The sequence below is a fragment of the Equus quagga genome, chromosome 5 (assembly GCF_021613505.1).
Source record: "Equus quagga isolate Etosha38 chromosome 5, UCLA_HA_Equagga_1.0, whole genome shotgun sequence".
Lineage (NCBI taxonomy): Eukaryota > Metazoa > Chordata > Mammalia > Perissodactyla > Equidae > Equus > Equus quagga.
Genome location: NC_060271.1, coordinates 67293759 through 67307929, shown reverse-complemented (window position 1 = coordinate 67307929; position 14171 = coordinate 67293759). Strand labels below are relative to the sequence as shown.

Genomic DNA, 14171 nt, shown 5'->3' with positions numbered 1-14171 from the left:
GATTTGTCACCCCCCGTTTACCGTCCAGTGCTCCACCAGTGAGGCAGAGCCTGAGTTTGCTCACTTGGTGTCGTCTAGCGTACACGAGACAGGCAGACCCCGGGAAACAACTAGGTATTGGCCGCGCCAGTGCGAGGATCAGAAGCTGTGGAAGCCTCAACAGGAGAGGACGAGAGGCCATCGGAGCAGCGCTGCCTGACAGGGCGTGGCCCAGGAGGCCCAGCCGAGGCGGGCGGGTCCTAGATCGACCGGCGGCCTGCGGCCTGCGGGGGGGCGGGGCCAGGCTGAGGGGCGGGGGCGTCCCTGGGCCCTGGCGCGGCGCCTGGAGCTCCTGCTGCTGGAAGCGCCATGTGACCGTGACTCTGCACAAGCCGGGAACGCAGAGAAACAAAGGGCGGCTCAGCGGCCACCGGGCGCTCAGGCTGGCACGGAGGGCCCGGCCTCAACCCCAACCGGGGCCCCGCGCTCTTGTCCCTACGGACCCTCGGTGCCCAGGGCGGGCAGGGAGGCGCCGGATCCTGCTGAGGCCCGGGGCGGGAAGCGCGGCCTCCCAGGGAGCTGGGGAGGGAGGGCAGGCCTGAGGACGCTGAAATGCAAGTGCGAGGCGGGGTGGGCGATGTCGGGTCCGGGCTGGGCCGTGGAGCGTTGCAGGTTCCCTCCTCACGGCTGGCTCTGGCAAATGACCCTCTCTGAACCTCTGTTTCTGTAATAGAGGTGAAGATAATCGTCCCCACGCAATTATCCTAGGGTTAGGAGGCTTAAGGGAGGCGTCCCATGTAGAGCGGTGAGGACAGCACAGGGTTGTCGGGCCGCATTCTAGCTCCTCTCCCACATAAACATGCACAGGATTTCGGGTCACTGAGCTGCCACTTTCCAGTCACAGCAGGGATGTAGTTCCGGCCAGAGCACCAGGAAGAGGAGCAGGATGGGGCAGCTGGCACAGGGCGGAGCGAGGGTGGGCACCGCTGCGTATATGGAGAGGGGATTAGCACTGGGGCTCTAGCAGAAGCAGGGAGATAGGAAATCCCAAGACAGCCTGGTTATCCGGCCCTGGCTCTCTCCCGGCCCTGGATGGGAGTGGCTTGTCTCCTAGTCACTTTCCCCAGCCCAGGGGGAACAAAGGGGCTGGAGAGGGTGGGGGCCCACCTTGGAGTGGGCCTCAGGGTACAATGAGACTCCTGCCTCCGCACCAGATTTGCAGGTTTGACTTCTCCTGAGGAAGCCTCCACCCTATGGCCACAAGGCCCTAGGGCCTGTATTTACAGAGTTCTGAATTTACCTGGCCCTAAAACCATGTGGCCTGTGCATGCATAATAGAGGCCACAGCACAGAGCTCTTGAGGTAGTGGCCCAGTGGGGACTCTGGGCTTGGTCCCAGCTGGGGGACTGACTTTAAGGATCTAGCCTCCGTTCCTTCCCTGCCTGGGGAAAAAGAGAAGAGGAGCAGTCCAGGCACTGGCGACAGCCTGTAATAAGAGGCCCTGAGTGCCAACAAGAGCGTGGTTGGAGAGTGACTCAGCCTCGTTGGTGCCTCCTCAGCATGCAGGTCTGTGTTCAGATGTCCCCTTTTCCAGGAAGCCTGCTCTCTCCCCCAGCCCGGCCTCCTAAGTCACTTAGGACACCACCTAGCGATTGCCTTTCCACCCTCAGGACAGGACCAACTGCTGCTACTACCCACTATTGTGTATCCAGGACCTGGAATACGGTAGGTGCCAAGTATTTGTTGAAAGAGTCATTGAATAGGTTGAGTTCGCCCTGGATTCCTCTAAAGCTGATAACAGTCCTTGATCAGGGCTTCCTTTGTAAGAGAACAGTCCAACCCAGTGCTGTCCAATAGAACTTTCTGTGATGATAGGAACATTCTTTTTTTTTTCTTCTTTTTTTTAGGAAGATTAGCCCTAGCTAATCACCAACTGGGGGATCGAGTGCTGGAGAAATGCCATTTGGTGAAGAAGCCCATGGATTGCCAAGAGTGGTTTGCCTGTCTCCAATGGCCCGGAAGGACCTATAGGGTGAAGTGTGAGGTGGGGAAGGGCGTGAATGTCGTGGCTACCCCCAGACAAGACCCCACCCGCCGGGGCTCTGAGTGTGCTCGATGCAACCGTCCAGCAAGCTTTCTGCTTTGGTTTCTAAAGAGTTAGGCTGACGCCACAAAAACATGGGCTCTGGAGTCCCAAGGACCCAGGTTTGAATCTGGCTCCGTCACTCACTACCTGTGTGGCCCTAACCGTGGTCTCTTTACTTTTAAAATGGAGCTAATGATACCTGCTTCTTAGAGTTGTGAGATTGAGAAATTGTATATGTACGTGACATATACTTAGCCTAACACAGAGCCTGGCATATAGTAGAGCCGAATGATTGGTTCCTAATGACAGTCCTGACTGTGGAGAGGCCGAGCCTGGTGCTGGCCCTCCCTGCAGGCTCCATTCTCAGGGGCCCCCTCTGATCTGGGCTTCCCCAGCACCCCTCTGCCACGTGACCTTCAGGCATTGTAGGGACCGTCATTATTTTCTCTGCCCACCTGGGTTTCCCATCCCCCTCCTCCTGGTAACACAGCCCACTTTCCCCACCATGGGACCAGGTGTGTGAACTAGGTCTGGCTGGGACCACAACAGGCCCACTCAGAGCCTTCTCTGAGATGGATATGTTGATGTGGAGAGAGAGAAGCCCTCTTTTCAAGCCTTTTCAAATCTTTGCAAATGGCCACGTGCCCCACCACGGCGACAGAGCCTGCGTACAGAGGTCAGGCAAAGACAAGGAGAAAAACTGTCCTGGCTTTCCCCATACTGCCTTTCTCAGCTGCGTGAGCTAGAAATTTCCTTTTTGGTGTAAGCTAGTGGCAATATGGCTTCTGATATTTGTAAAGAAGACTCCTGCTTGGTACAGGCACTTGTGTCCTTGGAATTTGGGGACATAAGGAATTTGTCTGAAGTACAGAGCAGTTAGTGGTAGAACCAGAATTCAGGCTTGTTTGGCTGGCTGTCTATTCACCATAAACTATACCACACCTTCCACACATCATTCACAAGTTCTTTATCGAGTGCATGCTATGTGCCAGACGCCAAACTCACCTCCCACTCCTCCTTCCACAGCTACTGAAGTCCCCATGCCCTCATTCACTCCCAGTCTTTAAGGACCCTAAGTCAGGAGACATAAAAAACTGCCCTTCTCCACCAGGATAGGGCCCAGCACACTCACTGTCTTCCCAGAATCAGTACTCCAAGAATCCTCCTCAAATACGAAGGATGTGAGAGGAGCCAGCCGCTACCTGCCTACCGCAGTCTGCTCAGCGTGGAGTAAGTCCAGCCCCGGCCCCTGGAGGAGTTCCTGCCTGTGTCCCACTCTGAGTGACTGTGATCCTGTGGCCCTTGTTGCTGCAGTGACCATTTATGGGGATACTGAGGTCATCTTCAAAGTGCTTTTGATCTAAATTCTCCCAGATGTACCCTTTCTTTACCTTGCAAATCTGGTTGAGGAGAGAGAGGGCGTTGGGAGCAGAGGGACTTCGGGACAGTGATTTCCAAATCTGGTCCTCAGAATACCGATGGACCATGATGATGACGTCACCAGTTGGTGACAAAAAAGGAGAAAAGCACAAACTGTGGACTGAGCTTTTCCTGAAGCAAAATTATTTCATTTAAAGGACCATCCTTTAAAGGGAAATCAAGTTCTTCCTCCTTTTTTGGTATTAAACTATACTTTCTTTCAGGTCACTTGATTTTGCTGGGCCTCACCTATAAAATGGGGTGAGAGGGGCAGGGGGTTGGCCTAGATAACTTACAAGGGCTTTTCAACTCCAGTATTCCAAGATCCTTGGGGCTCTGGGGCCAGTATCCCCGCCCGGGATTGTGTCTCTCACACCCTCTACCTCCCCCGCATATACGCACCCGACCCTCCCTGCTCAGCCACATAACGTTTGCCCTCTCCGCTGAGCTCGCCTATGTGCTCCCTGGGGAGAGGCGCCCCCTCCACAGTGGACTCTGGATTAAACGATAACCCAGGAGATACAGTTTAGAAAAGGCAGGCGTGGGTTTCGAATAGCTGAATGTTTGTCCCCAGATAATGAGTGGATCAAGCTCAGCCTCCATGCGGGCCTGGAAGTTAGAAGGACAGAAAGTCATAGACCAGGAGCAAAACCCAGAGAACAAATATCCAGGGGGGGCTGGGTCGGGGGAGAGCCTGGAAAGAGATGGAAGTTCTGGCTGAAGAAGGATATCCTGGACTCCTACAACACCTGGGCTGGGGAGGCCCAGGCCATCTGGTCCTGTCTTTTCATGTCATAGATAAGGACATGAAGGCTCAGGGAGGCAGAGGGGTCTGTGACTGGGGGATGGGGTATGCATTTTTTTTTTTAAGATTTTATTTTTCTTTTTCTCCCCAAAGCCCCCCGGTACGTAGTTGTGTATTTTTCGTAGTGGGTCCTTTCAATTGTGGCATGTGGGATGCCGCTTCAGCATGGCTTGACGAGTGGTGCCATGTCCGCCCCCAGGATTCAAACCGGCAAAACCCTGGGCCCCCCAAGCAGAGCGTTCGAAGTTAACCACTCGGCCACAGGGCCAGCCCCTGGGGTATACATCTTTTTCACTAGCACCCTGGAAAGGGTCTAGCCTGGAGGTGGAAAGGGATTAAGGGAGAGAGACTTGGAAACTGAGTCCAGGAGAGGCCAGAGCACTAAGTGAGGGCTGCCCCAGCCCCCTCATGAACCTTGTAGCCCTTCTGCCCAGCCTGCTTGCTCTGCTCTGGCCCCTTCTCCGGTCGCCTTTCCTTTGCCCTCAGCTCAGCTCTCAGGACATCAGAGACAGCCGACCTGATGGGATTGGAGCAGGAAGCTGGCAAGAGAGCCAGAGAGGGAGGAGGGTTGGGGGGGTGCCCTGCTGAGCACCCGTCAACTCCACATGCCCTTGTTGAGAAGCTCCAGGAAGAGGGGAGAGGAAGGGGAGCTGTCATTGCACGAACACGTAGACCAGACTCCTCTCCCCCACGCACACACTTCTGCGCTCCAAGCGGATCCAGGGACCGGGGAGGTGCAGGCGGCTCTCACGGATGCTCTTAATCCTAAACACGGGGGCTGGGCCCTGTGGAGAACGGCAGGGTCGGGAGGCCCTCTGTGAACCTCCTGTCACCTTCAACGCTGAGACAAATCGTTAATAAATCAAGCATGAGGTGAAAGGCCACATCAGAAGTCTCCCTAATACACTTGCTGCCCGCGCCTGTAGCTGCAGCTGTTGGTGGAAGGTCGTTTTTATTTATTTATTTATTATTATTATTTTTTAAGATTTTATTTTTTTCCTTTTTCTCCCCAAAGACCCCCGGTACATAGTTGCATATTCTTCGTTGTGGGTCCTTCTAGTTGTGGCGTGTGGGATGCTGCCTCAGCGTGGTTTGATGAGCAGTGCCATGTCTGCGCCCAGGATTCGAACCAACGAAACACTGGGCCGCCTGCAGCGGAACGTGCGAACTTAACCACTCGGCCACGGGGCCAGCCCCATGGAAGGTCATTTTTAAAGCAATGATGTCAGGGGCCAGAGAGAAACCCAGCCCAAAGTCCCCAAATCTACCTGGTAGATGCCACCAACTACAGGAAGGCTTCCGGCAAGGAGACCTTGGGCAGGCTGGGTGATGCCCCAGTGCCCTCGGCTGTGCCTGCCCTTGATCACCAGGCTGTTCACTGCCTGGGAAGCTGGGAGCTGGGGCACCTGGATGGTCTGGAAATGGAGGGCCTGCGGAGCCCTATGCTTGCCTGCTCCTCCCTGTCACCGTGTCCCTGAGAGCAAGAGGCAAGGCCAGGAGGCTCCTGGGAGCCTAATTCCCAGGGACTGGCAGCCAGCTCTGTAGCTGATGCAAGGCCAGGGATGGCTGAGCTCAGTCTGTCTCCGGCACGTGGAGCTTCTTGCATCCTAGAAAACATACCCATTCATTCCTGTCTGCTTCAGCCCTCCTAGGTCTCTGGCTCTATTCTTCTGGAAGCAGAGCAGGGCCGCGTAAGGCTCTGGGAGCAAGCCTTGCTTGGTGCTAGGGCAGCACTGAGCATTTTGGAGTCAACCCCACTCCGCTGCACAGGCAGCCTTTGAACAGTACTAGGACTCGGAGCCCTGCCTCCAGTGGCCCTGTCCCCAGTGGCCCTGTCCAGTGGAAATGGAGCACCTGGGTACCCCTTGGCCCTCAGGCTCTATCCATGCCAGCCCACTTCTCCTTCGGGGAGAGGTCAGACAGCCCTGGGAAGTCTCTTATCCCATTAGAAGGATGGACTTTCTTCCACCTGCCTTCACCTCTTAGTCTTGATGCCCACACCCCAGGTAGGAATGCCAGGGCCCTACCACCCTCTCAAGGACCCTCGAGGCATCATCAGCTCAGGATGAGGATTCATTCGGCAGCTATTTACTAAGAGCTCGGTAATAATCACATAACATGTAATAGCACAACGCGGATAACGTGTGTGCCTCAAAATGCTTTCATGATTAATTAGTGCTTCAAGGGATCCTAGTCACAGTGCTGTGACGTAGGGAGGCCCTCAATGAAGAAGCTAAGGCCCAGAGAGTTTAAGTGGCAGAACCGGAAGTCCTGCCCACAGGGTCTTCCCGCGGGCAAGCGCCTGAGTGGGAAGCAGGCTTCGAGAGGCAGGCTTGCTTGTCACTGGAGACCCATTTAGACAGAGGAACTTTTCTCCTGGGGAAGGAGGAGCAGGTGGAGGAGGCTGGGAGAAGAGGACTTGTGGATTTGGGGTAGAGGCATGCTGGGGGCCAGGCCTGTCTGGGAAGGCCTGGAGAGGTTCTGGGGGCACTGAGATCCGGGAGGGAGGGTACTCAGAGCACTGGAGTTGCAGCTCCTGCCCTTCAGCTGCTCACTCAGACAAAGGCTCATTGGTCACGCCAACCTCAGGCTAGTTCCCGCTGGGTTGTGGCTGCTGCCTGGGGGCTGAGGCAGGCTTCAGGACTGGCCTCTCCAATTCTGGCCCGGGACCAGTGGCAGTGGCCATTACTGGCGTCCCTGTTGATACCAGCATTGAATGAAGCTGTCTTCCTCACCTGCCCCATCTACCTTGGGTCTACCCTTCCCCCTCGGCCGTGCTTGACCCTCTCTGGGTGGCTGTCTGCACATCTTCATGACCTTCGCCCACTCTCTCAGCAGTTCTTGTTGCTGACGCAACTTCTGAGGTTGGTGAGCTGAGGCTGCCCAGGCTCGCAGGCAGGTGAGCACACAGTGCCCTGTTCTGGAGGGTACAGCCTGTGCCAACCACACCCGCCCCTCCCTGACTCGGGCTCTCAGGCCTGGCGGGGAGATCTGTGATGGAGCTGGAGGCTAAGAGGGAGCAGCTGTGCCCTTCTCATTGGAAGGACTCAGAGATGAGACACGCAGCTCCGGGGGCCACACGAGGCCCAGCCTGCACGGTGCTCTTGTCTCCTCTCCTCTCCTTCACCGACCCTCACGGTCAGAGAAGAGGAATCTGGAGGAGAAAACCCAATGCAAAGCCAGCTCCTGGCTCTGCCCCAACCCTGAACCAATCTCTGGAACCACTAGCATCCCTCCTGTGTTTATTTTTCTTTTATTAGATATTACAATCACATGAGATTAAATTAAAAATGTATAAAAGAGTTTAATGCAGAGAAAACAAACACCCCTCCCACGCCTTTCGCTCAATTGCCCTGCTCTCCTCCCCAGGGAAAAGCAGTGTTACCAGTTTCTTGTGTTTCTTTACAGAGATAGGCTAGACTAACCATTGGATTTTTGATTATCAAATCTCACATAGCAAGGTCACATCTTGCTTAACTTTTCAGCTTGGGATGAGGAGGGATAAAGTCCCCTGCTCTGAGCATTCCTTAAGAAGGGACAGGAAGTGGGCAGAGAGAAACCTCCCACAGCAGGCCCACGTTCCAGTTCTCTCTCCTCTGCAGGACCCTCCACCTGTCACTTCATTCACCACGCAAGGCCTAAATGAAAAAGGACAGATGGCATTGACCTCATTTCTTAGACAGGGAAGCTGAGGAGCCAAGATGTTAAGGAGACTCAAGGTCACACAGCAGGCTGGGGCACCTCGGTTTTTCTATACCCTCACCCCACCTCCCTAATATCTTCTCTTCATCTTCTAAATGGCCTCGAGTTCTTAAATATATTATTGTCACAATTAGACTATGGACATCTCAAGGGCAGTGTCAAGGACTCTCTTCTTTGTCACCCCTCTGAGCTGGACTCTGAGCTGGGCCCCATGCAGCCTCTTGGCGGTGGTCAACGACGTCGCCTGAATCAAGTAAGAAAAGCAGAGGGTGTGTTGTTCTTCTAGAGGCACCCACCCCAAGGCCCTGAAGTTTGCTACCGGGACACACGCACATCCCTCACCACCCAGCTCACCGACCTCCAGGCCCTGCACCTCATTAGTTCTTTTCCTGCACAGTTGGCTCAGTTAATGCCCCTGCTCAGAAGGCCATGGCCGTGGGTTGGCTCCACAGGGGCGGAATCATCCTTGGGCGAAACATTCTGTTCCTTGCCTGTGAACTGTACAGAGTGTTGCAAATTACAACTGGGTGACAAAAGAGACTGCCCCTCTGTGAAATACAAAGCGCACAGTTCCCTGGCTGAAGGGGGTGACTTCCTCTGCCATCCCCTGCTCCTCCTAATTCCTCCCCACCCCCACCTCTGTGAGCCCTGGTCCATCCTCCTGTTCTGTCTTTGATGTAAAGGCTCCCTTCGGTAAAGCAGGTCTCTCTCTAAAGCTCACAGAGTACCCAGGATGATTAGGTTCTCAGACAGGAGGGTAATAAGAAGGGACAGTGGCTTCAGAAGGCACGAGCTGTGCCTGTTTAGTGATGCAGCAGGAACAAGGAGGAGACTTTATTTATTTCAGAGAACAGAAAGTGTCTGCGGTGGCTGTTTGGCGATTTCAGGTTCAGTTCTAGAGTGGGTGTGAAGCTGTCGGTGGGGTGAGGGGCCCTGGGGAGGGCAGGGCTGGCAGGGAGGCCTGTGAACCGGAGGGGCTGCTGACTTGAGAGGACTGGAAAGCCATGCTGCTGCGGGGAGAACAGGTGGAACAGGCTGGAATCAGAGAGGGGATTCCTGAGCAAGGAGAAGGGTGAGGGGGTGGCGAACCTAAGGTGAGGCAGCTCAGGGGCCACAGAGAAGGAATCTGGATGCTCCACCTAAAGATCAGTGTACTCACAAGAGAACTCGTCTGCTCCAACAGCTGGCTCCACTTCCTGCTTCCTCATTCTGCTCAAGGTGTCACCATGCTTACGGTCGAGGACACCGGTCTGGGCCCGGGATCTCACCTGACTCTCTCCAGGCTCCCCAAGGACCAAAGCTCTATTGTGGGATCAAGGCCCCATCTGCCTTCCTGGAGTTCCAACCATGGCCTGCTGCCAAGTCCTGCTCCCCACCACCCTCCATTGCCTTGTTCCCCCTGGATTTCCACCACAGGTAACGGTGTGAAGTCAGGGTGAACTTAATTGGGGTGAAGGATGACTGCTGCATTAAATTGGATGGAACTGGTCTGTTCAACCACTGCCCATTAAAAATGGTGGCCTTTCTTTAACATAGCCATAATGAGACCATCCCTCCAGAGAAAAGTGCTAATAGAATCACCCACCTTGAATGCTTAACTCTTACTCAATGCCTTGACCTGGACGTCTGATAGACATGGCCCACATACTATCTAAAATCAAACCTTTTCTTCCCCCCAAACCTGCTCATTCCACAGCGTTCCCTAGCTCAGTAAAAGACTACATGGCACCTTCGTTCTTTCAGTGCTCAGACCAAAACCAGTTTAAGGTCTCCTTTGATGTGTTTCCTTTACTCACACTCTACAGTAAATATATCAGTAAATCCTTCATTGGCTCTACCTTCAAAATATATCCACCACTTCCCCTGCTGCCACTGTTCCTAGCCACTGAAGTCTTGACCATGACCTCCCAGGCTTCATGTCATCTGGCCCACTGCCACCTCCCTGGTCTCATCTCCTGCCACTCTGCCTACTTTGCTCCTGCTGCACTGGCCTTCTTGCTGGTCCTCAGGCACCACAGCCCACTCTTGCCTCGAGGCCTTTGCCCTGCTGTCCTCTCACTTGGAATTTTCTCCCCGGGCACTCACAATGCTGGCTTTCTTATTTTCTTGTGGTCCCTGCCCAGATGTCACTTCTTCAGTGAGACCTCCAGACCACCCTATTTAAGGTAAACCCTCCCACATTCAATACTCCCACACGCTAGATCCCTCTTTGCGTTTTTTTGTTGTTGTTGTACTTATCACGACTTGGCATATCATCTGTGTACACATATAAAAATAAAGTATTACATATTTCTTGGTTGTTTATTATCTGCCTCTCCCCTCTGGAGTATATAACTCCATGAAGGTGGAGCATTTGAATTGTGTACTGTTAGACTCCAGCATCTAGAACAGTGCCTGGAACGTTGTTCTATAGTTACTGAAGTTGTTGAATCAATCAGGCTTAGAGAGGCCCAGTTGTTCCCCAAGGCCACACAACTAGCAAACGTAGAAACTCAGAGGGTTAGCTAACTTGCCCAAGGTCACAGAGTGAAGGGCAAAGCTGAGTTTCAAGCCCAGGTCTGGACTAACCCTGACCACTGCTCTTTCCAGCTCTGGATCCTCCCAAAGTCAACCACCTGGATTCGCCCAACCGCCACCTTCCTGAACAGTATCCTGCCCGTTAGCCTCTCCCTAGCTTCAATTCATTCCTTAGAAACATAATAAAGTTTATGTACTCTGTATAATTATAGCATAATATATATAATTATATATATATATATAATTATAGCATAATAATGTGCTCAGCCTGGAAAGTATTTTTAAAAGGTATAAAGAAAAAATATCAATTGCCCAAAATCCAAAGACCACCATGGTTACCATGTTGTTACTTTATTCCAGTCTTTTCTATGACACCTGTGCATAAGAAGGAACATCATTATAATCCGGGCACTAGTCACAAATCCTTGGTTCTAATCTCAACATAAGAGAAGCGAAGGCATATAATGGGTATAGAAAGACAGGCAGGCTTTGGAGGGAAGACACCAAGACAGGAGGTCTCTCGAGGCAGAGGACAGACTAGCAGGAATGGGCAAGAAGCATCTGAGGGATGGAGGTGGGGGATGGGGATGTCTCTCTCAAAAGGAGGGCTGGGCAAGGTGAGAAGTACAGTCGGGGGGAGGAAGGTGTGGAGAGCTAAGAACAATATGCCAGGCTGTGGAATTTGGACTCAAGGGAAGCCTCCAGAGATTCCTGGGTGTGAGCTGGAGGCAGGGAGACCATTTAGAGATAAAGGGCTCTTATCAGAGACAATTCAGAGGCAGAAGCAATCAAACTGAATGTGGAGGTCATAAGAAAGGGAGGACTCAGAGACCACTCCCAAGGTGAGTGGCTGAGCGACTGCGTGAAAAGTGGTGGTTTTATTGAGACTCACAAGGAGGGAAAGGAGCCTGATGGACTCATTCTGGATGTTGAGAAGTGGTGGAAGCAGGTCTACAAGTGGCAATGGCCTAAGGGAGATTGTAAATACAGAGGTTTCCCTGAGAAAGGAGAGACTGCTGAGGGAAGCAAAGGGGGAGAAATGAGCATAAGATATCCTCCAGCCAAGGCCCTCCGAAGACACTGCCTCCTAGACGGAACCTGCACTCACTTGTCTGGTCTGAAGGGCCCGCCACACCCCAGGCCTACTTGCCTCGTCCTGCCTTCCTTCTGCCTCCACTCAGGGAGGCCCTCCTCTTCCGGTGGACCAGCACTAACTGTCCAGCCACACCACTTAGCTTGCCCCCATGTCCTGGGTGCAGTCTTCCCTGATGGGTTCCCGTGTCTTGCTCCCCAGCCTCACTCTCTGCTCTGGGGTCTCCTTGCTATGGATGCTTGGAGCCCCAGCAGCGGGCACACAGCAGAACCTCCACAAATGCCCCATGACTTGAATTCCCTTTTCCACTCTTCTCTCCCCGTCCATCCTTGACTCTGTCAGCTTCACTCCCCACTGATGGCTGACTCTGAGAGTTGCAGGTCACTTTGGGGTATTTGTGTCAAACATTGCTAAATGTCGCTAACTTAGCTGTGTAAGGCTGGTTTCCAGTATAGACTCCAACAACTACCCAGCTTTAATGTGCTGGCAAATCACCTGGGGTTCTTGTTAAAATGCAGATTCTGGTTTGGTGGCCTGGGGGTGGGCCTGGGATCCTGTGTTTCTAATGAGCTCCCAGGTGATACTGACAGACTACACTTTGAGTAATGAGGACCTGGGTGCCTTTGGGTATCAGTTTAATTCCTCTTGGCCCCAGTTTTCTCATCCACCAAATAGGGCTCTGGCCACCTCACTGAGTTCCCACAGGATCAAATGAACTAGTGTTACTGAAAATAAAACAAAAACCAAAGGCGTCAAACAAATGTCAGATGTCGTCATCTACCTCATGCATTGCTGCCAGGGTGAGTGTGATAAAATACACAAAAGGCCTCGGTAGGTGTGCAGTAAATGTTAGTCGCTCCCCGTCCAAGGTTGTATGCATAGTGGCCTGATGCCAGGTAGTGAGACTGTTCCCAAATTTCAGGCAAATAAGGGATCACTCTGAACTGAGGTGGAGGCTGGAGGAGGGAAAGGAGGAAATGCGTTAGAGAGACACAGTTCTACAAGGCCTGGACACAAGACAGCTGAGAAAGCAGAGGCGCGGCCTTCCCAAGGGGATCCCATCCCCACCCCCCAAAGCAAAACTCAGTCCCTAGGAGCCAGTGAGAGCTCCATCCTCTTCCCCAAGAGCCCCCACCCAGCTCAGCTCCCAGGTCTGCTCTTGCCTCACGACTTCAATGCTTAGGCTTGCCCTGCTTGTCTGACTCCCCCCATCCTGCGATTCTGGCATTGACCTTGACTACAGTTTCTCATCTCCTCCCATTGCCCCATCACACATCACCTTTAATGTTTGTAACAGACTTCCACGCCGATGCCAGTCTATTCCGGGTGGAGTTCCATCCTGCCTGATTTGTGTGACAGGTTGTACACCCACTGCCATCTCACAGCCAGCTACAGTGGGATGAGTGTGAAAGTCATTACCAGCAGCGGGTGACTACACTGTGGTGACTAACTGGGTCCCTGTGCCAAGCGAGAGGTAGGAGTTGAAAATAATTCCTAGGTTTCAAGCCTGGGAGGAGGAAGAATGATGAGGTCAATTTGGAGCGTTGAGCTCTGGGGCCAGCCTTGGTCGGACCGCCAAGTGGAACTTTGTTCAGACCTGTAGAAATGTGGGACTGGAGTTACCAGAGAGGTCGGGCAGCGGTGGGGGTTTAGACACATCCGTATAGATGCAATTGCTGAATCCGTGTAGAGAGAAGAGAGCAGGAGACTGAGGATTAGACATTTGGGAACATCTCTGTCAACCCGTGAAACCAAAGTAAATTCTCAGGAGAAGGTCTTTTCTTTTTCTTTTTGTTGAGGTCGTGATAGTTTATAACATTGTGAGATTTCAGTTGTACATTATTATTTGTCAGTCACCCGATATATATGCCCCTTTACCCCTTTCACCCCCCGCAACCCCTTTCCCCTCTGGTAACCACCAAACTGTTCGCTTTGTCTGTGTGTTTGTTAATCTTCCACGTGTGAGTGAAATCGTATGGTGTTTGTCTTTCTCTGTCTGGCTTATTTTGCTTAACATAGTACCCTCAAGGTCCATCTATGTTGTTGTGAATGGAACGATTTTGTCTTTTTTATGGCTGAGTAGTATTCCCTTGTACATATCTACCACATCTTGGCCCTATCATGCAAGGAGCTATAGGGCGGTGGGCAGGAGGGCAGTTCCGCCTGGGCCTCACTCACTTTTTCAACAGGTCTCAAATTTAGACTGTTGGTGTTATTTCCAAATAGGATTAAACATACAGTCACAGAGAGGCCCTGAGAGAAATGAAAAAAGATATTTATCAATTAGATTTAAAAGTGTGGCTTAGTGACTGGTCTTGCTGCCTAAAATGCACAATGGATTCATATTTCACTAAAATTCTGTGAATAGTACAATTATATTTTATTGCGTCTTTTATGTTAAAGTATTAGTCAATTACAGGTGAACATTTAAAATATACTGCAATTTTGTAATCCTACCTTGGCATTCTTCATTGTTTAATAAAAGAGCCCCCCAAATCGGAAATGGACGGGACTGTCTATACTTCTGTTCTAACCAAATAGCCAGGAAGTCTTGTTCCTGGACTTCAGGG

At 52.4% G+C, this 14171-nt stretch overlaps 1 long non-coding RNA gene across 1 annotated transcript; it reads left to right on the top strand.

Annotated features, from left to right (window-relative positions):
• The first annotated feature begins 37 nt into the window (after positions 1 to 37).
• Positions 38 to 3707, top strand: LOC124238912 (uncharacterized). The gene is made up of 3 exons (XR_006888446.1): positions 38 to 1545; positions 1650 to 1704; positions 1887 to 3707. It is a non-coding gene; the product is annotated as an uncharacterized LOC124238912 (long non-coding RNA).
• The last annotated feature ends 10464 nt before the right edge of the window (positions 3708 to 14171 follow it).